The following is a 27,160-nucleotide window of genomic DNA, read 5'->3' as shown; positions in this document are numbered from 1 at the left end:
CCCCGCCTCCACTTCTCTTCAGTGCTAGCCTGACAAGCACACACAGACTCTTAGCCAAAATTTAATAAGAAGAACTTTCAATACACTACAGAGTCTATGTTTCATTCTGAAACCTCCTCAGTCCACATTCCTCTCAATGCTCCTGCCTTTCAGCCTCTTAATAAGAGGCCCACTAAGGTCTTCCAACCGCACTCATGGGCTTTAACAGTCCAATGTACCAAACTCTTCCACAAAGTAGCCTACAGGCATAAAGCCTCATGACCAAGTTTATCACAACACTCCCACTTCTCAGGCATAAACTTCTGTTCTAGCTTTGTTTTATCATATGATAAAATAAACCTAATCAAAAGGCAACTTAGGGGAGAAAGACTTTCATAAATAGCAGAGAAATCAAGGTGGCAGGCATTTGAAACAGTCATATCATGTCCACAATTGAGAGTAGTCAACAATTAAAGTAGTATGTCTATTGCTTGCTTTCTAGCCACTCTTTTACAATTTTAGGATACCTTGCCTAGGGAACAGTGTCACACAATGGGCTGAATTTTCCCACACCAATGAATTTAAGGCAATTCCCCACAGACATCCCTATATTCTAACCAAATGTAGGCAATTCCTCAAAGAAACCCTTTTCATGGGTGATTCTAAGTTGTGTTAAGTTTTCAACCAAAGCTAATGATCCACCTCCGTAATATCTTTTCCATTCTTGTACCCATGAGCATATCTTGTCATATTGCTTATTATTGAGTAAGATTGTCATTGGTTTTCCTTCCCCCAATAGCCTACCTTGCACCCTCCAGTAGTATAAAAGCTAGCTAGCAGGGGAAAAATGCCCAGGTCAGTACCAGCTTGATTTTTCTATGTCATCTGACCAAAGTGTGTGGGTGCATGCACTCATGCTAGCATGCAGTGTGTGTGTGTGTGTGTGTGTGTGTGTGTGTGTGTGTGTGTGTGTGTTCTCTCATGTTTTGGTGGGCAAGCAAGAGCAATGGCAATTGTCTGTATTGTTTAGGAGATCCCTGAAATCTCTATTGACCAACAAATCGAAGAGATGTGTATCCTACACCTGGCACTGGGTTTCTGTTTGATAACCTATGGATTCTGGCATGAGTATTATTGTCTCTGTAGGAAAATACCAATGAAACTTTTTAAAATTATGTTTGTAGACCATGTTTTTAGCAGATGTCCCAGCTGCAGGCCTTGGGCCTCTGTGTTTTTGTCTCATGTTACCACTAAGGGCCATATCTGAGTCCAAGTTCCTGCTTCAGCCAGGGTCTATGTTATTGTCTGTGGCTCCTCTTACCACTGAAGGTCATACAGATGTCCAAGGTCTCTGATGCTGTCCAAAGCCATGTTGATACCCATGGGTCATGCTGCCACCAGCAGTCATTCTGACCTGAGTGGCCTATGCTGACACCTGAGGCTATGGTGCTGCCTGGGTCCATGCTGCTGCCAGTGACCATGTCTTGGTTTGTGATCTCACTGCTGATGGGAGGGAAGGTATGTTCATGGTCTGTACTGTCCCCATAAACCCAGTGGAGGCCATGACCCATGCTCCCACTGACTGGGAAGAGCAAGGAGGCTACTTGGGCTGTGAGATTAATGACTTCAGGTGCCCAGGTGAGAGCAGAGGACATGGAAGGCTTCTGTGAGGGCCTGTTCTCTCACTCCCTGCCCCCAAGTAACATCCTAGACAGGAAGTCATTGAAGAGAACTCTTAAAAAGTATGATAAGGATGCTGAAGTGTAGCTCTCCACAGTTGGTGGCTCCTGGCAGGGGTGTAGGACTGGAAGAATGCAGTTCTATTGAAGGGGCAGGTCATGAGAATTTGACCATGCTCTGGTGAGTATGCAGACAATACAAATTGGACTTGGGGTTTTTTCTTTCTTCTTTTTAATTCTTATTTTTTATTTTTATATTTTTAGAGCAGGGATCACAAGTATGAGGGGCAGACATAGAAAGACTGGGAAGTGAGTATAATCATAGTACATGATGTGAAAGTACCAGAGAATCAATACAAATGTTATGTTAATTAAAATAAAGCAGAACTACTAACTACATAACTTTACTAGCATATAAGTATGGAATATGAGTATTCTGGTAATATGAAATCTCTGTGCTTTATTACAAAAAAAGAAAAAGTGTGTTTGTAGGGATATTATAAGATAGTGGGCTTCCAGGTAGCTTTTGGACATTCTGTGCTAGTTAGCCATTTATTTTCTTGGGCCTTACTTTTCCAAACTTTCTATTGTGTTTTATTGTTGTTTTCAGACTCACACTTTTCTTGCTAAATTTCTTATGCACATTACTAACATTCTCATTTATGTTGCTCATTTTCTTATCACACTTATTTGCTGGTTTATCATCTTCTTTGGCACATGCTGAATCATTTGTGCAGTTAAACCTGTGAATTCTCCATCAGGTGTGTTAGCCATGCCAGTGTCCTTTGGCATCAGTAATTGGAGAGCTATGATCTTTTAGAGGAGTCAAGTTGCCTTGATTTTTTACATTTGTGTGTGTGTGTGTGTGTGTGTGTGTGTGTGTGTGTTGCGATTTCTGCACCTGTTGGCTTGGGTATTTCTCCTGGTTTTATTTGAGAATCTAATTGGTGATAATCAGATTCATAAGGACACAAAATCAGTACCACCAAGAGAGAAAAGCACATTCTGCTACTAACAGCAACAATAATAATCTGAGAAAGATATAAAAACACACTTAAAACTGATTGCCCAAATTAATAATTGAAAATAAATGATATAAACATGTGGGGTAGAATTCAAAAAAGTTTTAAGAGTAACATAAACCCAAAATACTAATCAAAGTGTAATGAAAAGGGGAAACACAAGAGAGAAAAAATAAGTAAAAGAAAACATGTTGGGGTGGCCTGTCTCTGGTAAAACTACAGTCTGTTGGGTGGATAAGGTGGCAGGGCCGGGATAACTGGACAGTCTCTTGCCTCCACTCCCACCTTATTCACTCCAACACTCATTCAGTCTATACTGGACAGTTGTCTGATTCCCACAACCTCTGTTTTTAGTTTAGAAATTTCTGGATTTTGAACACCAAGACTCTCTGCAGTCTACATGTGACTTTGCAGTCTGTGGGATGGGCATGTTCCCCTACCTTCATACACCCCAGGGTAGCTAATGTTGTAGACAGGGGACATCTCTGAAGAGTGTTAAGAATGGTGATGCAAACAGCTTTGGGGTCACTAGCAGCTCTGGGGGCCCTGCTGAAGAAATTGTCCTTGTACTTCTGAAACACTGCATCACTGGAGGGTGAGGCTCCAGGTGTCAAATAAATGTGCTGCAGCTCCAGGATTCATATCTCCATGACAGTCAGCCTTGTGGCACATAAATGACCCCAGAAGGTTTTATAACTCCTACATTCATAGTCATGGCTACCCTATTCCAATTATTCCCTCACCATGAGTTATGAAGACTTTTACACTCCATTGCTCACTTCATTGTCTGTCCGGAGCAGCTCTCAGCTTATCAGCATCCCCACACTTCTTGACTGTCCCTGTGGCTGTCATTCAACTGCAGTTGTTATAAGTTGACCCAAAGCTCCTTGGTCTGTGATTGTTCCATGTTCCCAAGTTCCCAGTGTAGCTTCTAACATTATACAGCAGGACCCCCATGATACTGCATTTTGTCTCCGCTGATGAACCCCACTGGAACAGTTGCTGCCTTTCCAAATCCCCAGTTAGATTTTCAGATTGCAAGAGCTGTTGGGCTTGTTTCCAGTTGGTAGGGGTTACCGGGAACCATGATATCGGGGTCCTAGGGACATTCTGTTGCTATTGTTTTAAGAACCTCTTAGCTGTCTTGTCATCCCTTTGTGATTCTAGTCCTGTTTTGATATTTCTCTGTAGGAAAAAACAATGCATTTTTTCCTCATCCTTATTCTTCTCTGTCAGTGCCTCACACAGAGTCAAGTTCTGATCTGTCGTCTTCCCTCAGAGGCCCTTATCATGTTGTTTTGAAATGTGAATTAATTGGAGCTGAACAAAGGTATGAAAATTCTCATATAATTCTTCAATCTTTCAAAAGGGAGTCGGACAAAATATGAAAAAACATAACAAGCTTAAAGAAATCTAATGATTATGAAAGGTCTAATATCTGATGGACATATTTGCATAGCATCTGTCAAGAATAGACTCAAGTGTGTAAAAAATAGACTCTAGTATGCAAATTGTTGTATATCACTCCAAATGCCTTTGTTTTTAGGTTGCTTGTCTGGGTTGGGTTGGGTTAGTTCTGGCTTGTCTGACAGTGCTGGAAATGGGACCCAAGGCCTCATGCATTCTAGACTCATGTTCTACCATGGATCTTCACCATGAGCATTTGCAGCACCCAAACTGCAATCTTGCTGCAATTTTGTGAGTACACTTTGCTCTTCTTAGCTTCCCACAATTCTTTAAGAGAAAAGAAGTCACAAAAGTCTGTTTCAGTTCATGGAACAGGAAGATTCGTTCTTGGTTTTGCTTGATACCTTTTTTCCCTGGAAGCGAGAAGGACAGGAAGAAGTGGAGAATTTCTTGGCATTACTAAATGGTCCCTCTCTTTGCTTCTGCTGCCTCTCCAGATCTCTTGTGTATGATGCCAGGGATTTCAATAAACAAATGACCAACGGACAAAGATGAAAGTGTTATTCATGGATAGTGACAGTGATTCGCTTTTCTGGCCTCTCCAAATTGCCTCAACCTGTATTTCAGGGCACTACAACAAATGTCATCACCTCCACTATGTGACCTGAGATGAAAGGGGTGTCAAAGAACCTTGAATTCTAAGGAATTTCAGAAAGCAACTTCAGCTTCCCCAGAGCTTATTGACATGTGAAATAATGAAAATGTTCTTGTTTCCCTAGTGGACTTGTAGTTTTTGAGCCAGTGACTTTGAAGTTGTGGATCTTCAAGAGTTGGGGCGGCGGGGGGGAAGCTAGTTCATGGTTATCAGATCCTTTGACTATGTGGATATCTATTAGCAAATGCAAACACAGAGACAAAGTCAAAACTCAGACTTCCAGGCTGCTTGCCTCTTCTGGGTCTGTGGTATGTTTCTGAACAGAGTGGTTTTATCTGGATTCCCGATTCTCCCTACAATGATCCTGTTTATCACTGTAGCTTTCTCCAACGCTTGTCTAACTGAAGCCAAGTGTCAGAGCACATCCTCCCAGGCTGTGTGCTCAAAGTCTCTCAAAAGAAGGCAAAGTAGATGAACTATTATTTTAAGTAGCTGCTTCTGGGAGGCTGGAGAGATGGCTCAGTGGTTAAGAGCACTGACTGCTCTTCCAAAGGTTCTGGGTTCAAATCCCAGCAATCACATGGTGGCTCACAACCATCTGTAATGAGATCTGACACCCTCTTTTGGTGCATCTGAAAACACCTACAGTGTACTTAGATATAATAATAAATAAATCTTTTTCTTTTTAAAGTAGCTATTGCTGAAATGGACATGAACAATTGAAAATAGGAAAACATGGACAGTGAACCCAATCAATTTTCCATTCAATGCTAATACTTTCAATGCTTCATCTTACAAAGAAGATTCAGATATTCATCAATTCTTATATTGCAGCCAGTTCAGTGATCTTCAGACATGAATTAGACAGAAGAAATCATTAAGAAAATGTTGGAATGTTCACATCACTCTTTATGGTTTCTGTAAAGAAAGTGGGCAAAGCTGTGGCCAAAATGTTTAGAAAAGATTTGTGGTGCATTTTCTGTATTAGCCTTGCCAAAGATTTCTAAATATATTGATCATGTATCTACCTTCAGAATGGCTGTGTCTGCAATGGATAATGTTTCCAGGCAGCCAGTTCTGAGGAAGTTTGGATTGTCTAGTAACACAGCATTTCCTAAAATGAGAGGCTGAGGTGCAGAGGTTCTGCTCCAGGTGGGTTGTGTGGGATGGAAACATCATGAAGTGGGACTACACATGTTCACCCTGGGTCAGTGGGTCATGTGTGTGAAGTGTGTCAGGTGGGTCAAGCAGGTAAGTGTATATCACTGGGGTCAAGTGGGTCAGTGGATCAGGTTCAGATTAGTCAGTGGGTCAGGTGAGGTGGAGACATCATTCAGTAGGACTACACATGTTCAGCCTGGGTCAATTCATCAGTGGGTCAAGTGAGTCAGTTGGTCAGGTGGGTCTAGTGGGGTGGAGACCTCAAGAAGTAGAACTACACCCAGAGCTGATTCTCTGTCACAGTGCCCTGAGCTGATCCTGTGCCATAGCACTCCATACCCAAATAACACCAGGAGAGAGCTAGTCTCCCAGGAGTGTGGACAAGTCTGTGAGTACAGGTAAGATTATGCACTAAGGGACCCACCTGGAACCCTCAGTACACAGGAATCGAGGGGCAGACAAGGCCAGGATCCTTCCAGTTTCTGTCTACACCCAGAGCTGTTCCTGTGCCACAGTGCTCCATACCCAAATTCCTCACAGAAAGAACTGGTCTCCCAGGAGTACCGACACACAATCTTGCAGAAGAGTACAAACTACAGTCAGAGACAGCAAGGCCAGCTAACACCAGAGATAACCAGATGGCGAGAGGCAAAGGCAAGAACATAAGCAGTAGAAACCAAAGCTACCTGGCACCATCAGAACCTAGTTCTCCCACCACAACAAGCCCTGGATACCCAAACATACCAGAAAAGTAAGACTGATTTAAAGTCATATCTTATAATGATGATGGTAGAGGACTTTAAGAAGGACATAAATAACTCCCTTAAAGACATACAGGAGAACACAGGTAAACAGATAGGAACCCCTAAAGACGAATCATAAAAATCCCTTAAAGAATTACAGGAAAGTGCAACTAAACAGGTGAAGGAATTGAACAAAATTATCCAGGATCTAAAAATGGAAATAGAAACAATAAAGAAATCACAAAGGGAGACAACTTTGGAGATAGAAAACCATCAGAAGCCATAGATGCAAATATCACCAACAGAATACAAGAGACAGAAAAGAGAATCTCAGGGGCAGAAGATACCATAGAAAACATTGACCAACAGTCAAAGAAAATGCAAAATGCAAAAAGCTCCTAAGCTAAAACATCCAGAGAATCCAGGACACAATGAGAAGACCAAACCTAAGGATAATAGATAGATATAGAAGAGAGTGAAAATTCCCAACTTGAAGTAAAATAAAAGTATAGAAGAAAACTTCCCTAACCTAAAAAAGAGATGCCCATGAAATACAAGAAGTTCATAGAACACTAAATAGATTGGAACAGAAAAGAAATTGCTCCTGTCACATAAAAGTCAAAACACAAAATGCACAAAATAAAGAAGGAATACTAAAAGCAGTAAGGGAAAAAGGTCAAGTAACATAGACAGGAAGACGTATAAGAATTACACCAGACTTCTCACCAGAGACTATGAAAACTAGAAGATACTAGGCAGATCTCATACAGACCCTAAGAGAACACAAATTGCAGCCCAGGCTACTATACCCAGCAAAACTCTCAATAAAAAATAAATAAAAGGAGAAACCAAGACATTCTAAGACAAAAAGAAATTTACACAATATATTTCCACAAATCTATCTCTACAAAGGATAATAGATGGAAAACACCAACACAAAGAGGGAAACTACACTATAGAAAAAGCAAGAAAGTAATCTTTCAACAAACCCCAAAGAAGATAGCCACACAAATATAAAAAATAACATCAAAATTAACAAGAAGCAACAATCACTATTCCTTAATATCTCTTAACATCAGTTGACTCAGTTCCCCAATAAAAAGGCATAGAATAACAAGATAGATGAATAAACAGGACCCAACATTTTGCTGCATACAGGAAACCCACCTTAGTGACAAAGACAGACACTACCTCAGAGTAAAAGTCTGAAAAACAATTTTCCAAGCAAGTGGTCCCAAGAAACAAGCTGGAGTAGCCATTCTAATATTGAATAAAAGCAACTTTCAACCAAAAGTTATCAAAAAGAACAATGAAGGACACTTCATATTCATCAAAGGAAAAATTTACCAAAAAGAACTCTCAATTCTGAACATCTATGCTCCAAATGCAAGGGGACCCACATTCACAAAAGAAACTTTACTAAAGCTCAAAGCACACAATGCACCTCACACAGTAATAGTAGGAGACTTCAACAACCTACTCTCATCAATGGACAGATCATGGAAACACAAACTAAACAGAGACACAGTGAAACTAACAGAAGTTATGGACCAAATGGATTTAACAGATATTTATAGAACATTTCATCTTTAAACAAAAGAACATACCTTCTTCTCAGTACCTCATGGTACTTTATCTAAAATTGACCATAAAATTGATCACAAAACAGGCCTCAATGGACACAAGGACATGAAATAATCCCATGCATCCTATAAGATCACCACGGACTAAGGCTGGTCTTCAATAACAACAAAAACAACAGCCCACATACACATGGAAGCTGGACAATGCCCTACTCGGTGATAACTTGGTCAAGGAAGAAATAGACAAATTAAAGACTTTTCAGAATTTAATGAAAATGAAGGTACAACACTCCCAAACTCGTGGAACACAATGAAAGCAGTGTTAAGAGGAAAACTCAAAGCTCTGAGTGCCTCCAAAAAGAAGCTGGAGAGAGCATACACTAGCAGCTTAATAGCACACATGAAAGCTCTAGAACAACAAGAAGCAAATATATCCAAAAGGAGTAGACAGCAGGAAATAATCAAACTCAGGGCTGAAATCAACCAAATGGAAACAAAAAGAACTATACAAAGAATCAACCAAACCAGGAGCTGGTTCTTTGAGAAAAATCAACAAAATAGATAAACCCTTAGCCAGACTAACCAGAGGGCACAGAGACAGTATCCTAATTAACAAAATCAGAAATGAAAAGGGAGATATAACAACAGAAACTGAGGAAATTTTTAAAAAGTTATCAGATCCTTCTACAAAAACCTATATTCAACAATATAATTCAACAATGGAAAATCTGAATGAAATGGACAATTTTCTAGACAGATACCAAACACCAAAGTTAAATCAGGATCAGATAAACCATCTAAACAGCCCTATAACCCTAAAGAAATAGAATCAGTCATTAAAATTCACCCAACTTAAAAAAAACCAAGACCAGATGGGTTCAGTGCAGAATTCTATCGGACCTTCAAAAACCTAATACCAATACTCTTCAAACTATTCCACAAAATAGAAACAGAAGGTACTCTACCCAATTTTATGAAGCCACAGTTACTCTGATACCAAAACAACACAAAGACCCAACAAAGAAAGAGAAGTTCAGACCAATTTCCCTTATGAAGATTGATGCAAAAATACTCAGTAAAATTCTTGAAAACCGAGTCCAAGAACACATCAAAATGATCATTCACCACAATCAAGTAGGCTTCATCCCAGGCATGCAGGAATCCATCAACATAATCCACTACCTAAACAAATTCAAAGAAAAAGACCATATGATCATTTCATTAGATGCTGAGAAAGCATTTGACAAAATTCAACATCCCTTTATGTTAAAAGTCTTGGAAAGATCAGGAAGTCAAGGCCCATTCCTAAACATAGTGAAAGCAATATATAGCAAACCAGTAGCCAACATCAAACTAAATGGAGATAATCTTGAAGCAATTCCACTAAAATTGGGGACTAGACAAGGCTGCTCACTCTCTTCCTACCTATTCAATATAGTACTTGAAGTTCTAGTCAGAGCAATTAGACAACAAAAGGAGATCAAAGGGATATAAATTGGAAAGGAAGAAGTCAAAATATCACTATTTGCAGATGATTTGATAGTACACTTAAGTGACCCCCAAAATCCCACCAGAGAACTCCTAAACCTGATAAACAACTTCAACAAAGTAGCTGGATATAAAATTAACTCAAGCAAATCAGTGGCCTTCCTCTATAAAAAGGATAAACAGGCTGAGAAAGAAATTAAGGAAACAACACCCTTCACAATAGTTACAAATAATATAAAATATCTTGCTATAACTCTAACTAAGCAAGTAAAAGATCTGTTTGACAAGAACTTCAAGTCTCTGAAGAAGGAAATTGAAGAAGATCTCAGAAGATGGAAAGATCTCCTATGCTCGTGGATTGGCAGGATTAATATAGTAAAAATGGCCATCTTACCAAAAGCAATCTACACATTCAATGCAGTCCCCATCAAAATTCCAACTCAATTCTTCACAGAGTTAGAAAGAGCAATTTGCAAATTCATCTGGAATGAAAAAAAAAAGATAGTGAAAACTATTCTCAACAGTAAAAGAACTTCTGATGGAATTACCATCCCTGACCTCAATCTGTACTATAGAGCAATCGTGATAAAAACTGCATGGTATTGGTACAGTGACAGGCAGGTAGATCGATGGAATAGAATTGAAGATCCAGAAATGAACCCACACACTTATGGTCACTTGATCTTTGACAAAGGAGCTAAAACCATCCAGTGGAAAAAAGATAGCATTTTCAACAAATGGTGCTGGCTCAACTGGTGGTTAGCATGTAGAAGAATGCAAATCAATCCATTCCTATCTCCTTGTACAAAGCTCAAGTCCAAGTGGATCAAGGACCTCCACATAAAACCAGATACACTGAAACTAATAGAAAAGAAAGTGGGGAAGAGTCTCGAGCACATAGGCACAGGGGAAAAATTTCCTGAACAGAACACCAATGGCATATGCTCTAAGATCAAGAATCAACAAATAGGACCTCATAAAATTGCAAAGCTTCTGTAAGGCAAAGGACACTGTCAATAAGACAAAATAAGAACCAACAGGTTACCAATTCCATATCTGATAGATGGCTAATATTCAATATATACAAAGAACTCAAGAAGTTATACTCCAGAGAACCAAATAACCCTATGAAAAATTGGAGAACAGAGCTAAACAGTGAATTCTCAATGGATGAATAGCTAATGGCTGAGAAGCACCTAAAGAAATATTCAACATTCTTAGTCATCAGGGAAATGCAAATCAAAACAACCCTGAGATTCCACCTCACACCAGTCAGAATGGCTAAGATCGAAAACTCAGGTGACAGTAGATGCTGGTGAGGATGTGGAGAAAGAGATACATTCTTCCATTGCTGGTGGAATTGCTAGCTGGAACAACCACTCTGGAAATCAGTCTGGTGGTTCCTCAGAAAATTGGACATAGTACTACCTGAGGACCCAGATATACCACTCCTGGGCATATACCCAGAAGATGCTCCAACATAAAGTAAGGACACATGCTCTACTATGTTCATAGCAGCCATATTTATAATAATCAGAAGCTGGAAACAAACCTAGAAGTCCCTCAACAGAAGAATGCATACAGAAAACATGGTACATTTACACAATGGAATATTACTCAGCTATTAAAAACAAAGCCTTCATGAAATTTGCAGGCACATGAGTGGAACTTGAAAATATCCTGAGTGAGGTAACTCAGTTACAAAAGAACACACATAATATGCACTCACTGATAAGTGGATATTAGCTATTCCATATGCAGTTACCAAACAGGGACACTAATATGGATGCCAGGAAATGCTTGCTGACAGGAGTCTGATATGGCTGTCTCCTGAAAGGCTCTGCCAGACCCTGACAAATACAGAGGCAGATGCTTGCAGCCAATCAATGGACTAAGTGTGGGGTCCCTGATGGAGGAGTTGAAGAAGGGACTGAAGAAGCTAAGGGGGTTTGCAGCCCCATGGAGGGAGCAACAGTATCAACTGGCCAGACCCCGCCTCCTCCCCGGCCGTCTTGGGGACTGGTCTGCTAATCAAAGAGTACACATTGAGGGATCCATGACTTGGCTGCGTATGTAGCAGAGGATGGCCTTGTTGGCATCAATGGGAAGAGAGACCCTTGGGCATTATGGTGTTCAATGCCCCAGTGTAGGGGAATGCCAAGTTGGGAAGATGGGAGGGGGTGCATGAGTTGGGGAGCACCCCATAGGGATAGGGGGAGGGGGGTAGGATAAGGGTTTTCCAAAGGGGAGACCTGGAAAGGGGAAAACATTTGAAATGTAAATAAAGAAAATATCCAATAAAAGAAAAAAAGAAAGAAAAATTAAGAAGTTGAACTATACAAGTTCAGCCTGGGTAATCTGGGTCAGTGGATCAATGGGTCAGTGGGTCTGGTGGGTCAGGTGGGTCTGTGGGTCAGGTGAGTCAGTGGGTCAGGTGGGGTAGAGATATCATTAAGTGAGACTACATACATTCAGCCTGGGTTAGGCCCTTTCTCACTCCTCATTCTTGTCAGCATCTTAGACTTCTGCTAAAGCCTTTTTCCTACTCCCTGTTGCATATCATTCTGAGTAAGTCATGCAAATATTTTTGTTGTTAATTGAAATTTCTTTCAAAAGGCTCACTATCCCATCCTTGACTCCAGACCATCTTTGAATTACAAATGGCTGTTCTTAGGGTCTGCAGAGATGTTTCAGTGGCAACTCCCCTTCTAGAGGATGAAGGGATGGATGGTAAAGGATCTGAATACAAAAGGTACCAGATAGAACACACACACAGGAATGTAAACAATTGCTGCAGTCTTTTAAACACTGCTCCAAACTCTTAGACACTGTCTGTATGAAGAACTGTGTTGCATTCTATCTCCTTCGGTAGTACCAACAACTTTGCCAACTTTGATAGGCCAATGTAAGTCCCCTCCATTTCTCATATTTGCCTTCTCAATAGATTTGTTATCAGACTGAGAGAGCTAGTCATCAAAAAGTTATGGGAAGATGCCCTGATGAGGAGGCTTCCATACATCCACCCTTCTGCTCCACTCACTCTAGATCAGCGGTTCTCAACCCCTTTGGACATCACACATCAGCTACACTGCATATCAAATATCAACATTATGATTCATAACAATAGCAAAATAAGTTATGAAATAACAATGAAATAATTTTATGGTTTGGACTCACCACATGACAAACTGTGTTAAAGTTTTGCAGCATTAGGAAGGTTGAGAACCACTGCTGTTTGGAGGTCTGGGGGAATGGACCTTTCACATTATTCCAGAATCTAGACATTTGACGTATCTAGACATTAGGTACCTAAGAGACAGGTACCTAATCATTGATTAAATTGGGTGGGGGGGAGTTGGACAATTTTGTACATATACCTAATAAATCTAGTTGCTCTTACCCCCTAAACCCCCTCCTTTCTCCTCTCCACCCCTGCCATACCTGCCTCCTCTCTGTGAGAACCTTTCCCACATCTGTGTCTCTGGCAAGTGACCTACTGTTTTTAGTCAGGATTGTCTATGTTTTGAGGTATGAAACTGCTCATTGGAAATGCAGATTTTTCTCATCTGAGCTCCCAGACATGAGAAGAGGATTAAAAAAAAATCTCTTCAGTTCCAACAGAACCAATGAACAGCGTCAAGCAATAACTTTGTGTCACAGTTTTGAGGGCCATTTCGAACCAGAAATAACAAATTATTGCGATAATACAGTCCACTGGAGACTTCTTTTGAGATTTATGTAGATGTATTTATAGCTTGACCATATTTCATTGTGGTTTTCTCCCAAGATTAAATAGCTTTTAACACTTAGCCATTTTGTCTTGATTCAGCCAAGGCTCACTTGCCTTCGCTGTTGTATAGTATTCCATTGTATAAATACACCTTAATTTCTTCAGGCATTCTGTTATCAATTAACACTTGTTTTATTTCCAGTTTAGGAACTACTAAAAACAGTGATGTTAAGAGCATTTTTATTCATAATTCCTAGTGTACACATTCACAAATGTAATACTTAGAACTGGAATGGAAAGATTTCCCAATTAGTTATCACAATTCAGTTATAGTCTCAAAAACTGCAGCCAAAAAATAAAATCACCATTTTCCCCTGGACTCAGCATTGCCTTGTATGTTGGGTTTTTAGTTTTTATTTTGTTTCATTCTTACGAGATACTGTAGTATCATTGTAACATTAATTTTTATTTTATTGGCGACTGCTCAGTTTGGACAACATCATGTTTCATGGCTATCTGGACTCCACCTTTGGAAACTATTGGATTGTGTTGCTGTTTTGTAATGAGTCTTGAAATTTCATGCTTGATGTGAAGGATCATTTCGGATTCTTTATGGATGTTGGTCCTCATCTGTTATCTCTATTTCAAATCGTTTCTATCAATTGTTACCCTGTGCTTTTTTATTCTTATCATTGTGTCTTTGTAGAATGGAAATTCTTTAGTATAATTTAGACAGAAAAATAAGGAGGCAAAGAGAGGGAGTGGGTCCATCAACTGATACAGTGTTGCTGTAGGGAGACAGAGAAGAGGGGAGGTCCATCAACAGATACAGTGTTGTTGCAGAGAGGCAGAGAAGAGGGGAGGTCCATCAACTGGGACAGTGTTATTATTTGACAGGAAGGCAGAACTCTAGAGTTTTGTGGTTCAGCAGGGTTGAATACAATTAAAAGTAGCAAATTATCACGACACATTTGTAAGAAAAGAAACAGTATATATATGACAGAAGGAAACCGATCATGGAGGTTTAAGATGCCCCCTATTCTGATTGACACAAAAGCATTGCATTATACTTCCAACATATGTGCAAGTGTTGTTTGTGAGTCTAAATAATGAATGAATGAAACTGGTAGTTTTCTTTTGTTCCAGATAATTTTAGGGGGAAAAAAATCATCAAGCCTTAAAAGAACGAAATGTTTTTGTGTTGTTGTTCTTGTTGTTGTCACCCACCCCCACCCATGCTGTTTAATGTAAGCTTAGTGTGGTTGTGCATGCCCTGTAATGCCAATGCTTCAGGGATACTGAGACAGCAGGATTACAGGAACTAGCTGGCTAGCCAGACTAGCTGAAAAAAGAAACAAGATCCAGATTCAGAGACAGAATAAGATGAAGAGTTAGAGAGCAGGACATCAGGCACTCTCCTCTGTCTTCCATATGTGCACACACATCATGCACACAGACATGCACATGCCATGCGGACATATATCACACACACATTTTATAGTAATCCAAGATATTTATAAGAACTACTCTGAAAGAATTGTGATTTTGGGTCTTCCCATCAGGTTTTACTTTTCTAAATTAAAGTCTAATAAATTAAGGCCACAGTAGAAGGTTTCCATCTTCAAGGCTTCCCCCCTCCCCTGAGTTGTTTTAGTATGTGAAATATATCTTATCATTTATATTAAAATAAAATGTGCACCTTCATAGTTCAATGATGAAGGGAAGCATATTTTGAGAACTTATCTGTAAAATGACAAGGCAATCAAACTGACTAACAGAAGCCCTTAGGGACTGGCACACTTAGCTTTTAAAAACAATGTTATTGCAAGGCAGCCTGAGTACCATCAGGGGAAGGCACTTGTAATGCACTCAGGGACTGATGACACTTAGGACAGTAAATCTCATCTGGAGGAAAGTGTCCTAAAAGCAGATGTGGCTCCCTGACACCATGGTGACCAGATAGAGTCGGCAGCCACGGAAAGGGTGGATAATTTGTTCTGTTAGGTTACATGGGGTTGACAGTTTCAACTTAAAGGCCTCTTACGTCACAGCCTAGAAGAACTTCAAGCCATTAAGGAAGGAGAGAAAACGTGAGCGATGGGCTTAGGTTCACCACGGAGCTTGAGCTAAGTCTCATGGCGACTGGAGGAATCCAAAAGCAGAGCATTGTTGTTTGAGGTATCACTGTATTTCCGTAAAGAGCCTGTTCTCATAACCATTAAACTGCTGACCACATTTACAAATGAATTGGTCCATAACTCCTGCTCTGCTTTAGACATCTATAATGATCAGAAGGGAACTCCATTTGCAAAAGCTTTCACAAAAGATGGGGAAGAAACCTTTGTTCTTTCAGCAGTTTCCTGCCAATGTTTGTTTCCCTGGCCGACCTAAGACCTGAAATTTCTCTCTGGTGTCCACAATCATATGGCCTGACTCAGAAATATATGGAATGTTTCCTTTAAATCCTAGCCTGGCAGCCTGGACAGGTTCTGACCCTTTGAGTCCTAACCTGGTAACCAGAACATACATACATTGGGAGGTTCCTCAGTGTCTTGGCTCTCTGACTCTTGGGGAGACATCGAGAACACCCGGCCTACATCTCTTGCTGCTCGAAACAGCCAGACCAATTTATTTTTCCAAACAAAACACTGACTGACAAAATTTCCTTCTAGTTGAAGGTGAGAGGCTGAAGCATAAACAAGACTGCTCTGGGGCTCCTCCTATTGTCCTTAGTCTTCACAGCTGGGTACCATCTTCTCTATTAACACCAAAATTCTGAGTGTGGTTGTGAGGCTTCACTGGAGTCATCCTGATTTCTCTAGCTTGCAGGTGAGTTTCCTATGGGCATCCTCTTGGTAGGAAGTTTTAAGAGCGTACTCAAGTCGTTTTCAGAAGTCTTTCCCAAAACCCATATTTAGGCAGTTTCTGGATGATTTCTATCAGCAGTGTTACAACCAAAGCCATTCATTCTGTTTTTATAAGACACTGATTTGCTGAGCAAGATCATAAGCTTTCTGATGAAGCTGTTCTCAAAATGATGCCTCCTATAATGTGTGATGTGTGATTAGTATGAAAATAATGGTAATCTTCAAAGTGACAGAGCTTTGCAAATTAAAGAAACCATTAATAAGTGTACAAAAGAGTACTAAAGCCCCCGCCAAATTTCTATTTTCTCCCTATACTCCCATCAGGATACCATTTTTCTAAAGTAATTTCCTTTTTCATCCTTAAATTCTGATTAAGCTGTCATCGTTCCAATCTTTCCTGGTCCTTTCATGAACACAGAGGTAACAGACTCCCAGCCTGATGTACAGATGCCCACAGGATGTGGGCCTTCCCTTGTTTGCCTGGGCATTTAATTCGTTTTAGCACACACCTGGCCATCTGCAATGACCTCGGCACTGGTCGTAAATAGACTCATCTTACCAGCTGTTGTTTTCTCCCTTTCATCTCTCCTTGCTTAAAAATCTTACTCACGATTTGTATCTCAAACCAAGCATCACCTCTCCACAGAAGGCCCTTTATCAAAGCAGCTCTCTTTGCTAAGTTCTCAGAGGATGTTTTCTGTACTGCTTTCAGGGGTTTGAGGCAACTTGGAAGCATGTGAAAAGGCAGTTGAAATCACAGACTTAGAAAACAGGTGGATGACCAAGAGTGGCGACGTAGACTGAGTTTGGTATACTGATGTAACAAATGAACTACTATCAGATGTGATAAAAGTTTGGTAAGTAAGCATCTTAATAAGCATAGCCTAATGCATGCTACACTGACCTGTTTTGAGGGACTGTAAAACGAGAGGGACTATGCTGAAATCTATATCAAAAACAAGTGGAACACTCCGTGCTGGTAGATGCCATCCCGTCTTTTACAATCCTCTCAAGAACCTGTGCTTTTTGGTGCTTTCTAGGCTCTTAAGTGTTGGGTTGATGTGGTTTAATATTACTAAGGATATCTTAAGCACACTAAAAAGGACACTGCCTAAGTGTTCCCTGTTGATTCATTCACCCATGTGTACTCTCTGTCCTCTTTGAAGCTTGTTGACAACTGTGAAGCTCAGTGAAGGGGATTAATGTTGGAAAAAATGATGGATATTATTGACTCTGGACATGACCATCCTAAAGAAATAGTAGGAGAAGGAAGTGGAAGGTAAATGGAACCAGAGGGCCTTCTGCAGTTGGGAAAGTACACAGAGAATGACTGTAACTTTTGGTCATGGAGATAAGATGATCAGGTCCAGGAGACTGTGCTTGATACAGATGGAAAACCGAGCACTAAGAAAATACTTATGCTATATGAAAACCTGCTTGATTGTCAATGTAATAGGCAACAGAGGGAAGGGAGGAGATGGGAAGTGTGTTGGTTTGATGAGCAACATCCCCCATAGGCTCAGGTACTTAACACTTGGTTGTAGAAAATATTTAAATCCTGGCCTGGAGTTTCTACCTATCCTTTGGTTAGGTTGGTTCCTGAATTAAAGAACACATGCATAACCTCTATATTTACAACCAGCCTTAAGCAGCACAATAGCTGGGCAACTGCCTAGCATCTATGCTGTTAGAATCTACTTTCCTATAGATAACCCCAAGTTAGTACTTAGGATGTTTCATTTGAGCTGCTCTTAACTCTAATTGGGCAGCCCTTGGACCACGTTCTCTTGACTTTTAACCTCCTTCTCCTCTCCTGCATGTTGTTGTTGTCCTCTTCATCCCCCTCCTCCTCCTCCTCCTCCTCCTCCTCCTCCTCCTCCTCCTGCTCCTCCTCCTCCTTCATTTTCTTCTTCTTCTTCCTCTCCTTCAGCCCTCGAAACCTAAACCCCACGTATGTCTCTTCTGCCCAGCTTTTGGCTGTTGGCATCTTTATTTACCAATTGCAATTAACTGGGAGTAGGGTCACTTAGCAGACTCTCTGGGGAAACCAACCAGTTTTGGGAGCCCAAATTAGCATTAAAATACAAGCAGCATCAGGTCAACCTACTACAAGACTTGGTCCCCAGAAGGAGGTGTTGTTTATGGCGTTGTTATGGACATTTGGGAGACACAGCCTTGCTGGAGGAAGTACATCCCTAGGGGTGGGTTTTAAGAGTTCATAGCCTATGCCAGGGCCAATAAGTGGAAGAGGGTGGGGTGGCAAGCATGGGGAGGGGGGAGGCAACAGGGGTTTGTTCTTGTTGTTTTCGTTTGTTTGTTTGTTTGTTTTTTGGAGGGGAAATGGGGAAAGGAGAAATCATATGACATGTAAATAAAGAAAATATCTAATTAAAAAAAAACAGATACACAGAAACTTATAGAGGAGAAAGTGGGGAAGAGCCTCAAACACATGGACACAGGGGGAAAATAAAAAAAATAAATAAAACAAAAAATAAAAGAGTTCATAGCCTGTTCAGTTCCAGTTTACTCTCCTTCCTATTTGCAGTTGAAGATGTGATCTCAACCAGAGCTACCTCCTCTGGTTGCCTGCTGCCATGATGCCCCCACTATTGTACAATTTTTTTATGAACTATAAAACAAAACATCTTTTTTTCATAAGTTGCCTTTGATCGTCATGTTTTTATCACAGCAACAGCAGAATAACTAATACAGAAAGTAATTTTTTTAAAAAAAAACTGTCATTTGAAAAATAGTTAAGTATGTTGGAGTCACAATGAGGCTTGCTACAAAATTCACAGGTCTCGGGTCAAATGCTTGATGATAAAAAATAAAACTATTGAGTCATCTTTCTGAAAATAAAAAAATATCAGGAATGGAATTAAAGAGTGAATCTTCTTTAAAATCTTTTCACTGAGGGAATTTAAGGATAACAGAGATAAAGGAGAAAGAACATAAACTTTACACAGTTAAAAATACCACTGCTATAATTTGATATAATGTTGGATCAGAATCACTGTACTGATGGGGGGAATTAACTGAACACTAGAGTTTTCCAACTTACATGCTTGTACTGACTTGTTATGTTAGTACAATTTATTCTCTTAATATAAAAATGATTCAGATTTGACTAGGTTTAGGAAGCGTTGAATGTTCTTAACAAATGTAGAATGCCAATATATTATTTTATAATTTTTAATTTGGGGAACTTTTTATTAATTTATATATTCACTTTGCATCCCGATCACCATCCCCTCATCCTATTTCCTCCCAGTCCTACCCTATGAATCCCTTTCCCTGCTAACTCCCTTTCTTCCCAAGGAAGGGGAAGGGCCCCTCGAGTACTACCCCACCTGGGACACTAAGCTCATCCTCTCCTACTGAGGCCCAACCAGGCAGCCCAATTAAGGGAAGGACAACAGAGTCAGAGGTAGCCTCTGCTCCAATTTTTAGGGACCCACATGAATACAAAACTGCACATCTGTTCCAATGTGTAGTGGGCCTAGGCCCAGTCCCTGCCTGCTCTTTGGTTGGTAGTTTAGTCTTTGTGAGCCTTCTTTGTGAACCTTCCCAGGCCCAGGTTAGTTGATTCTGTAGGTCTTCTTATGATGCCCTTGACTCCTCTGGTTCACTCAATTCTGTCCTCCACTCTTCTACAAAATCCCTGAGCTCCACCCGATCTTTGGCTGTGGGTGGGAAGAACTTCTTATGCCCATTTAATTGCTGGAGCTGTAAATAAAGTTTTATAGGATACACACACACACACACACACACACACACACACACACACACACACATATATATATGTATATATATATACATATATATATATGTATATATGATACAGACAGCTGGAGTTGAGATTTTTCATAGTATATTCCTGAAAAAAATCAAAAGCTTTATTCCAATAAGTGTATTTTGTATAATTTGTTCTTACTTGTAAATTCATAACTTGTAAATCTATTTTGAAAGGCACAGTTTTACAATGGTGTTCTACAATCTTTGGTATCTCCTGTAATCTAGAAACATTTGTAACAGTTGTAAAAAAGGATAGCTTCCAATTTAAAATGCCTGCTTATGCACTTGTTACCTTCATTACTTTCTCTCATATTCTCCACTAAAATGAAAAGTTAATTTGAAAATTGTTTTCTGTGTTAAAGATTTCTTCTTTGGGACATTTAAATCGAACTATGTGAAATTTATATTCTACTTCTTTCTCCAATCCTGTAATATCTGTTCTTTTGCAGTAGTACAACAGTCTTCAAGTCTAAAGATTTAGATCTTATAAAACAGTTTTTTTGCAAAAAGTGAAATATATGTATATACTTAAAATTAGCTTACAATGTAGCAGGCTTTCGTATGGCATTTCACATAGGTCCCCAGGTTGATTCCTACACACAAACTTACTCCTCTCCAACTCCTAAAACACACACACACACACACACACACACACACACACACACACACACACTGTACCCTTATCCCTTCCACTTTGAATTCAGCATCTTGTATCTCTTATTGTCCTGCTGTCTCTTCAATTAAATCCTTATTTTCTCCCCTCTCATGATCACCTTTCTAGTCTCCTGGCTGTTACCCACATTTACTCCAACCTAAGTATACATATGTGACAGTTAGATGGGAGGATCCATGTATGAGAAAGGACACAGGGCATTTGCCTTTCCAAAAAGTGAGTTGGCCCATTTAATACCACTTTCTTTACTTCTGTATATTTTCCTCAAATTTCACGCTTTCAATATCCATTCTTCTGATGCTGAGCTTCTTGGCTAATTCTGCTTTTGCCTTGAAAAGAAAAACAATGAGCATGACTGTGTTATGTCTCTTTGGTAAGATTCAGAGTCCTTTGAGGACATGCCCAGGAGTGGCATAGCTGAGTCTTATGGTAGTCCTATTTTCTATTGTTTTTGCAAAGCATCTACACTGATTTCCATAGTGGCTGCCCCAGATGATAGTTCTACCAACAGTAAGCAAGGTTTTTCTTTGCCCCACAACCTCATTTGCCATTTGTCTTCTTAATGATGGCCTTTCTGACCAGGGAGAGGTAAAAGTACTTTTCATTTGCATTTCTGTAAAGTTCAGGAATGGTGAGCACTTTAAAATTTTTATTGAGCATTTGTATTTCTTCCTTCCTTCCTTCCTTCCTTCCTTCCTTCCTTCCTTCCTTCCTTCTTTCTTTTCTTTTCTTCTCTTTTCCTTAGAACTGTCTGTTCATTCCATTGGCCCATTTACTAGTTGGCTATTTGGATCTACATCTTGGTATTTAAGTTTGCAGCCCTTTCTATATTCTAGATATTAACCTCCTGTCTGAAGTGTACCTGGCAAAGATTACCCCTTTTTCTTAGGCTATCTGTCCATTTTGTTAATAGTTTCTCTTATGGTACGGAAGGCTTTTAATTTCATGTAATCCCATTTGCCCGTGTTCTGAGCCATTTTCTGTGCTGTTAGAATCCTTCTCAGAAATTCTTTCCCTGTCCTAAAGGGCTTCCTTTCCTTGTGTTTTCCTTTACTACACAGATTTCCCCATGGCATGAATCTGCCCAAAGGCTGAGTGTCTACCATGTACTGCCCCCATGCCTGTACCTGCCAGCAGCCACAGCCTTGTGGCATGCCAAGTCTCCTCTGTTCCTGGGCTCTTTGTCTGATCATTCTTTTTTTGTTTGTTTGTTTGTTTGTTTTGTTTTGTTTTTGTCGAGACAGGGTTTCTCTGTATAGCCCTGGCTGTCCAGGAACTCACTTGTAGACCAGGCTGGCCTCGAACTCAGAAATCTGCCTGTCTCTGCCTCTCAAGTGCTGGGATTAAAGGCGTGTGCCACTACTGCCCGGTTTGTCTGATCATTCTTTACTTACAAAATACAAGTTGAAAGATAAAATGGAGCCACTGACCACAGAGCATTGGACTGTACAGAAGCCTGTGGGACAAGAACAGCTCAGAGATCCAGTACACCATCTCCAACCATGAGGAAAAAAGAGAAACGAGTCTGAGGTGACTGCGAACACTGAGACTCCAGGGAGTGCTGTGAGCATGAGCGTTTATAGTTAGTTACCCTCCTCATGGCTCTGAAAAAAAAAAAAAAACACCAGAGGAGAAGGAACTCATGGGAAGAAAGGTCTATTTGGGTTTACAGCGTATCAAGGGATACAATCCAGTATGTCAGAAGAGACTAGATGATGGGGCCAGCTCCTGTCCCTGGGGGCAGAAGGCTGTTAGTGCTAATGCTTGCAGAAGAAGGAAATGTCATTGCTCAAGTAAACTTTTCACTGTTTCTTTCAGTCTGTGACCCCAGCATGGGCTATGGTACCACTCACATGCACAGTGGTTCGTCCCTTCTTCTCTCAGTTCTTTCTGGAAACGTTATCATCACTACACCCAGGCTGTATCTCCTAGATCACGCCAAATAAAATCTAATTGGCCATGAACATCAATCATCACAGAAGCTCTTGAATACTTACTTTGAAAGTCCAGCAATGCTAACAGTCAAAAGGCAGTGAGTGCACCTTCATCAGAACCTACGTGGGGGGGAAAGTGTTAAACGGCTAGTGTTTGAACATCACACAACCTCAGCGAAGACTCACTTGGCAGGTACAGGATGTCCATTGTGATTTTTCTTTTTTCTCCTTGAGTTCACTTTTCAACATTGATCCTTTCTCCACTTCTCTTTTGTGTTTCAGTGCTGTACTAAGGATGCCAAATGGCCTCCAATGGTTGACATGCTAAGTAAAGGCTTGGTGCCCAGTATGATGCTATTGGGATGAGGTAGAATATTAAATGGCAGGTCCTAGCAGGGGAAAGACAGGTCATTGGATTATGCCTTGAAGAAACTGAGTGTCCACAATCCTTTTTATTTTTCTCTCCAGGTTGTAAGGAGGATGACTTTGTTCAACCACATGCTACTACCATGATATATATGCTGCCTTGAGCTTTAACAACGGGCTCAATTAATTATGGACTAAAATTTTCAAACTATGACCCCCAAATAAACTCTTTCAGTTAATTATTTCAAGTGTCTTGTTTAGAGTTACAGAAATATGACTGACACACCCAGGAATGTTGCAATATATTTCTAATATAGTCAATGCAGCTTAAATGTGCATAGTTTCTGTAGCTTGTGCCTGGTTCTCAATCTCCAGGTGTCTCCTGAAACACTGTGTCTCAGAAGGTAGCACAAAATGACAAGAAGCCCCAGGTACTGGGCCTGTGAGTGCAATACCCACAGCAGGGTGTGCCTCTAGCTGTCACACTCAATCTTTAAGTATTCCAGTGAAATTTCAGACACCTTGAAAGAGTGTCAGTCCACTCCCATGCTGTCACTTTTGAATTCTTATATCACAGAAATGAAAGCATAATTGAATGGGTGTTTTTATACCACTAAGTTTAAGTTGGATTTAACCCAGAAAATGGTGGCCAACATGGTCTCTCTTTTTCACATAAGTTAGGGCAAAATTGGAATGTCTTATATTTTTGGTTGTGAGCCTAGCCTTTAATGGCTGAGCCATCTCTCCAGCCCTGGAATGTCTTTCTCTTTTTCTTCTTAAGTTAGTGGAATAGATTTGGATTTCAAAGGCTTTCAGAAAATTCTGGCAGTAACAGAGATAAAATAATACAACAGATATCGAAAGTAAGTCTCTTGTGTGGCTTCTCCTAGGATGATATGGACAAATACCTATCCATTACAGACAACACACTGATGACATACAAAAGTGGTACTTCTACCTGATGAACAATGAGCTCGGGGTAGTTATTTGCAGGAATGGGTGAGAGATTACTTACAGGAGCATAGGTGACTCTCAACAGCTGGATGAACAAAACATCCCATCCCACCTAGAGTGAAGACCTCTTGGAAGCTGCATTGCGGAATTCTGTCTTCAGTTACCTTTCCACACGCTGTCTACTTCCAGCACCTGACAAGTCTGTATGTAGCTGGGGCAAGAGAGAGTAATGGCTGCGATTCAGGTTGAGGGTCCTCTGACTCTCCCTCCCCAGAACTTTACAGGATGTACTCATAGCACCATCACAAACACCATAGACCCAACCTTTCCTATATCATTTAGTTTATTTTATTTTAAAGGTTGTTTCTGCTCCATGATGGTGATCAGAGAGTCATCGCATGCCTGGACAAACCTCTACTACAATGGCATGGGGATGTTTATGCTTACAAGGGTTACAAATTTACTCTTTCACATTTTCATACCTGTATTTCTTTGGTCAAAGATCCCCTCCCAAGTCCTTCTTCTTTTTTCCATAATGGTGTGTGTGAGGAGGGGAGAAAGGAAGGAAGGAAGGAAGGAAGGAAGAAACAGAGAGAGAGAGGAAGAAAGGAAGAAAGAAAAGTAATAGGTGATAACTAGATAGGGATAGATAGATAGATAGATAGATAGATAGATAGATAGATAGATAGATAGATGAAAGATAGCATTTAAGTAGGGTTGCCTGCATAGCATGAGTGAGACTCATTTACTTGAGCACAAGCAGTATGCTTGTGACTTTACCACTGAGGAATGTGACACTTCTGCAATGTAACTACCTATAGTTCCTTAAAGAAGGAACAAGTGGCAGTGAGACCAGGTCTTAAAAGATGGCGTATGCCTGCCAAATACCTAAAATATCCACAAAAATTGTGAAGAAATGAAAGGAAAAATCAAATGGCAGAGGAACAACAAAATGATCACTGGCTGGCAGTGGAGCTGTGCAGTAGGGCCCAGCAGTGCAGAGCTGGGCCTTCTGTGGGCCTCTCAAGCCAGTGAACATGGTGTGGTCAAAGGGGCAAACCATCGAATACAGCTGGCGAGACAGTGTGAGCACTACCTGCCTGCACACAAACCATGGCTATTCTCCTCTAAAACGTTACTCTTACAAACTTTAGTATCAGAGAAATAAGTCTTTAGTCAAAAGATGCTTGATTCATTTTCATTTCAATGTTTAATTACAAAGCTATTTTTAAAATAAGTCCTTTTAATTGGGGATTAAAAATACCTGTAATGAAGGCTTTTGAAACTCCTGGCAAATTTCAACAAATTCCCACTTTCATTTACCATTTTCTGCATGTGATTTGAAAAAAACTAAAGCGATTTCATAAACTTGAAAGGGCATTTTACTTAATAAGTTGTAACAGGGCTTACGATTATATCCATAAAAAGCCACTCAAGAACTTCAAAGAGAAATAGCAATTAAAGACATTTGGTTGTAGAAGAAAATCACGACATCATTTCAAAAAATAGAGCTTAAATATTCCACACATTCATTGGGTCTCTGATATCTCTGGTGACATAGGATGGGGCACGGGTGACAGCAAACAGGACTTGTGCTGACATGGAAATTCAGCTGCAATCTTAAAAACTCTGTGCAAAAAAAACCTGACCTCAAAAATGTTCTTATCCAAGCCATAAATCCATAAATGCAGGATCTCTCTCTCTCTCTCTCTCTCTCTCTCTCTCTCTCTCTCTCTCTCTCTCTCTCTCTCTCTCTCTCTCTCTCTTCTCTCTCTCTCTTTCTCTCTCTCTCTCTCTCCCCCCTCTCCTTTCTTTCTCTCCTCCCTCCCTTCCTCCCTCACTGCTTCCCTCCCTCCCTCCCTCCCTTCTTCCCTCCACACAGCTAAACAGTAAATGAATTCAATATTTACTTGAAAATATCTAGAGATACTGGAGGGAAAATGGTCCTCTCTGTCTTCTAGCTACCAGTAAGGGTGACTCACTGGTCAAATAAGGAACTCCTCCTTCCCTGGTAGCTGGCACCCCTCTGCAGCTTTAGAGTTACACTAAACTGTAGACACACTGCAATGCTAGAGATAGAACTCAAACAGTTTATGTTTGAGTTTTGTCTTAAGGTCTTAAGAAATTTTTCAACAAAATAGGTTTAACTGCACTTTCTGCTATGCAAATCTCTTCTCTGATGACAACTAGCCAAAAGTACTTACTGAACTCAATGTTTTTGAGTAAGAAAACAGTCAAAATTTCTCTTGCTTTATACTGCCAGATGTGCGTGTGCATGTGTGTGTGTGTGTGTGTGTGTGTGTGTGTGTTTGCGTGCATATATGTGGGTGTGTGCATGTATGTGGATGTGTGTGTTACAGTGTTTGTATATAGACAATTTGTATCTTTACAGAGTTTGAATATGTTATACGTTTCATTAGAAACACAAAAAACAGTGGTACCACAGCAGACAACACACCTTTAGGCAAGATATTTTCCAGCATTTTCAGATAATTGCTCCCCCTATTTAAATAGACTTTGGATCTTTATCTCAAAATCAAAACACAATTTAAGCTGAGAAGCCAATAAAAGTTCCTCCTGTGTAATGATTCATTTAACAATTTTTGTTTTCAGGATTGGCTACATCAAGCACTCTTATAGATTAAGAAGACGTCATCTGTGTATCAAGCTGACAAAGGGTGGACCTGTGATGACTGACTTCCACCGTCCATTTGACTGGCTTTCTAAGCACACCCGACAAGGGATGCCCGAGTGGGCCTGTGAGGACATTTGCAGACAGGACTCGCCGATAGGCATTCTCTACCCCTGCTTCCTGACAGCTGAGGTATGGATTGCTCTCTCCTACCTATCATGAGAGTTTGAAATCCTCAACTAAACCTGCTATGTCAGGCATCCTTCAGTGGTGAAGTCTTTCCAATGTGCCACTGCTAGGCAGAGACGGGCTCCATCAGTCGGACTTCTGCCTTGAACAGCTCCCATTTAGATCTACCTTGAAAGAAAAGGGGAGTTAAGAAGTAAATCTGAGCGAACACAATGTTTGCCTTGATTTTTAAGTATTTCTTGATTTTATGAGTGAGTGTGAGCCTGCATGTATTTATGTGCACCATATGCATGCAGTGCTCAC

At 40.3% G+C, this 27,160-nt stretch overlaps 3 long non-coding RNA genes across 4 annotated transcripts in view; 1 reads left to right on the top strand and 2 right to left on the bottom strand.

Moving 5' to 3' along the window:
* The window catches only part of LOC116092862, a 4,937-nt gene extending 3,507 nt beyond the window's left edge, over window positions 1-1,430 (bottom strand). The window contains exon 1 of the long non-coding RNA XR_004119539.1: window positions 1,301-1,430. This is a non-coding gene — a long non-coding RNA (uncharacterized LOC116092862). The remainder of the gene's footprint in view (window positions 1-1,300) is intronic.
* Window positions 1,431-1,670: 240 nt separating this feature from the next.
* On the top strand, window positions 1,671-27,160 carry LOC116092863. 2 transcript variants are annotated; one of them, XR_004119541.1, is made up of 3 exons: window positions 1,671-1,839; window positions 17,027-17,171; window positions 26,650-27,160. It is a non-coding gene; the product is annotated as an uncharacterized LOC116092863 (long non-coding RNA). The 2 variants fall into 2 exon arrangements; XR_004119540.1 differs by lacking the exon at window positions 1,671-1,839 and adding an exon at window positions 16,151-16,276.
* Window positions 20,987-24,211, bottom strand: LOC116092864. The gene is made up of 3 exons (XR_004119542.1): window positions 24,098-24,211; window positions 22,903-23,105; window positions 20,987-21,111 (listed from the first exon to the last, which is right to left on the bottom strand). It is a non-coding gene; the product is annotated as an uncharacterized LOC116092864 (long non-coding RNA).

The sequence above is a fragment of the Mastomys coucha genome, unplaced genomic scaffold, assembly GCF_008632895.1.
Source record: "Mastomys coucha isolate ucsf_1 unplaced genomic scaffold, UCSF_Mcou_1 pScaffold16, whole genome shotgun sequence".
Lineage (NCBI taxonomy): Eukaryota > Metazoa > Chordata > Mammalia > Rodentia > Muridae > Mastomys > Mastomys coucha.
The sequence above is the reverse complement of the archived record's forward strand: the minus strand, read 5'-3'. Positions and strand labels throughout refer to the sequence as shown.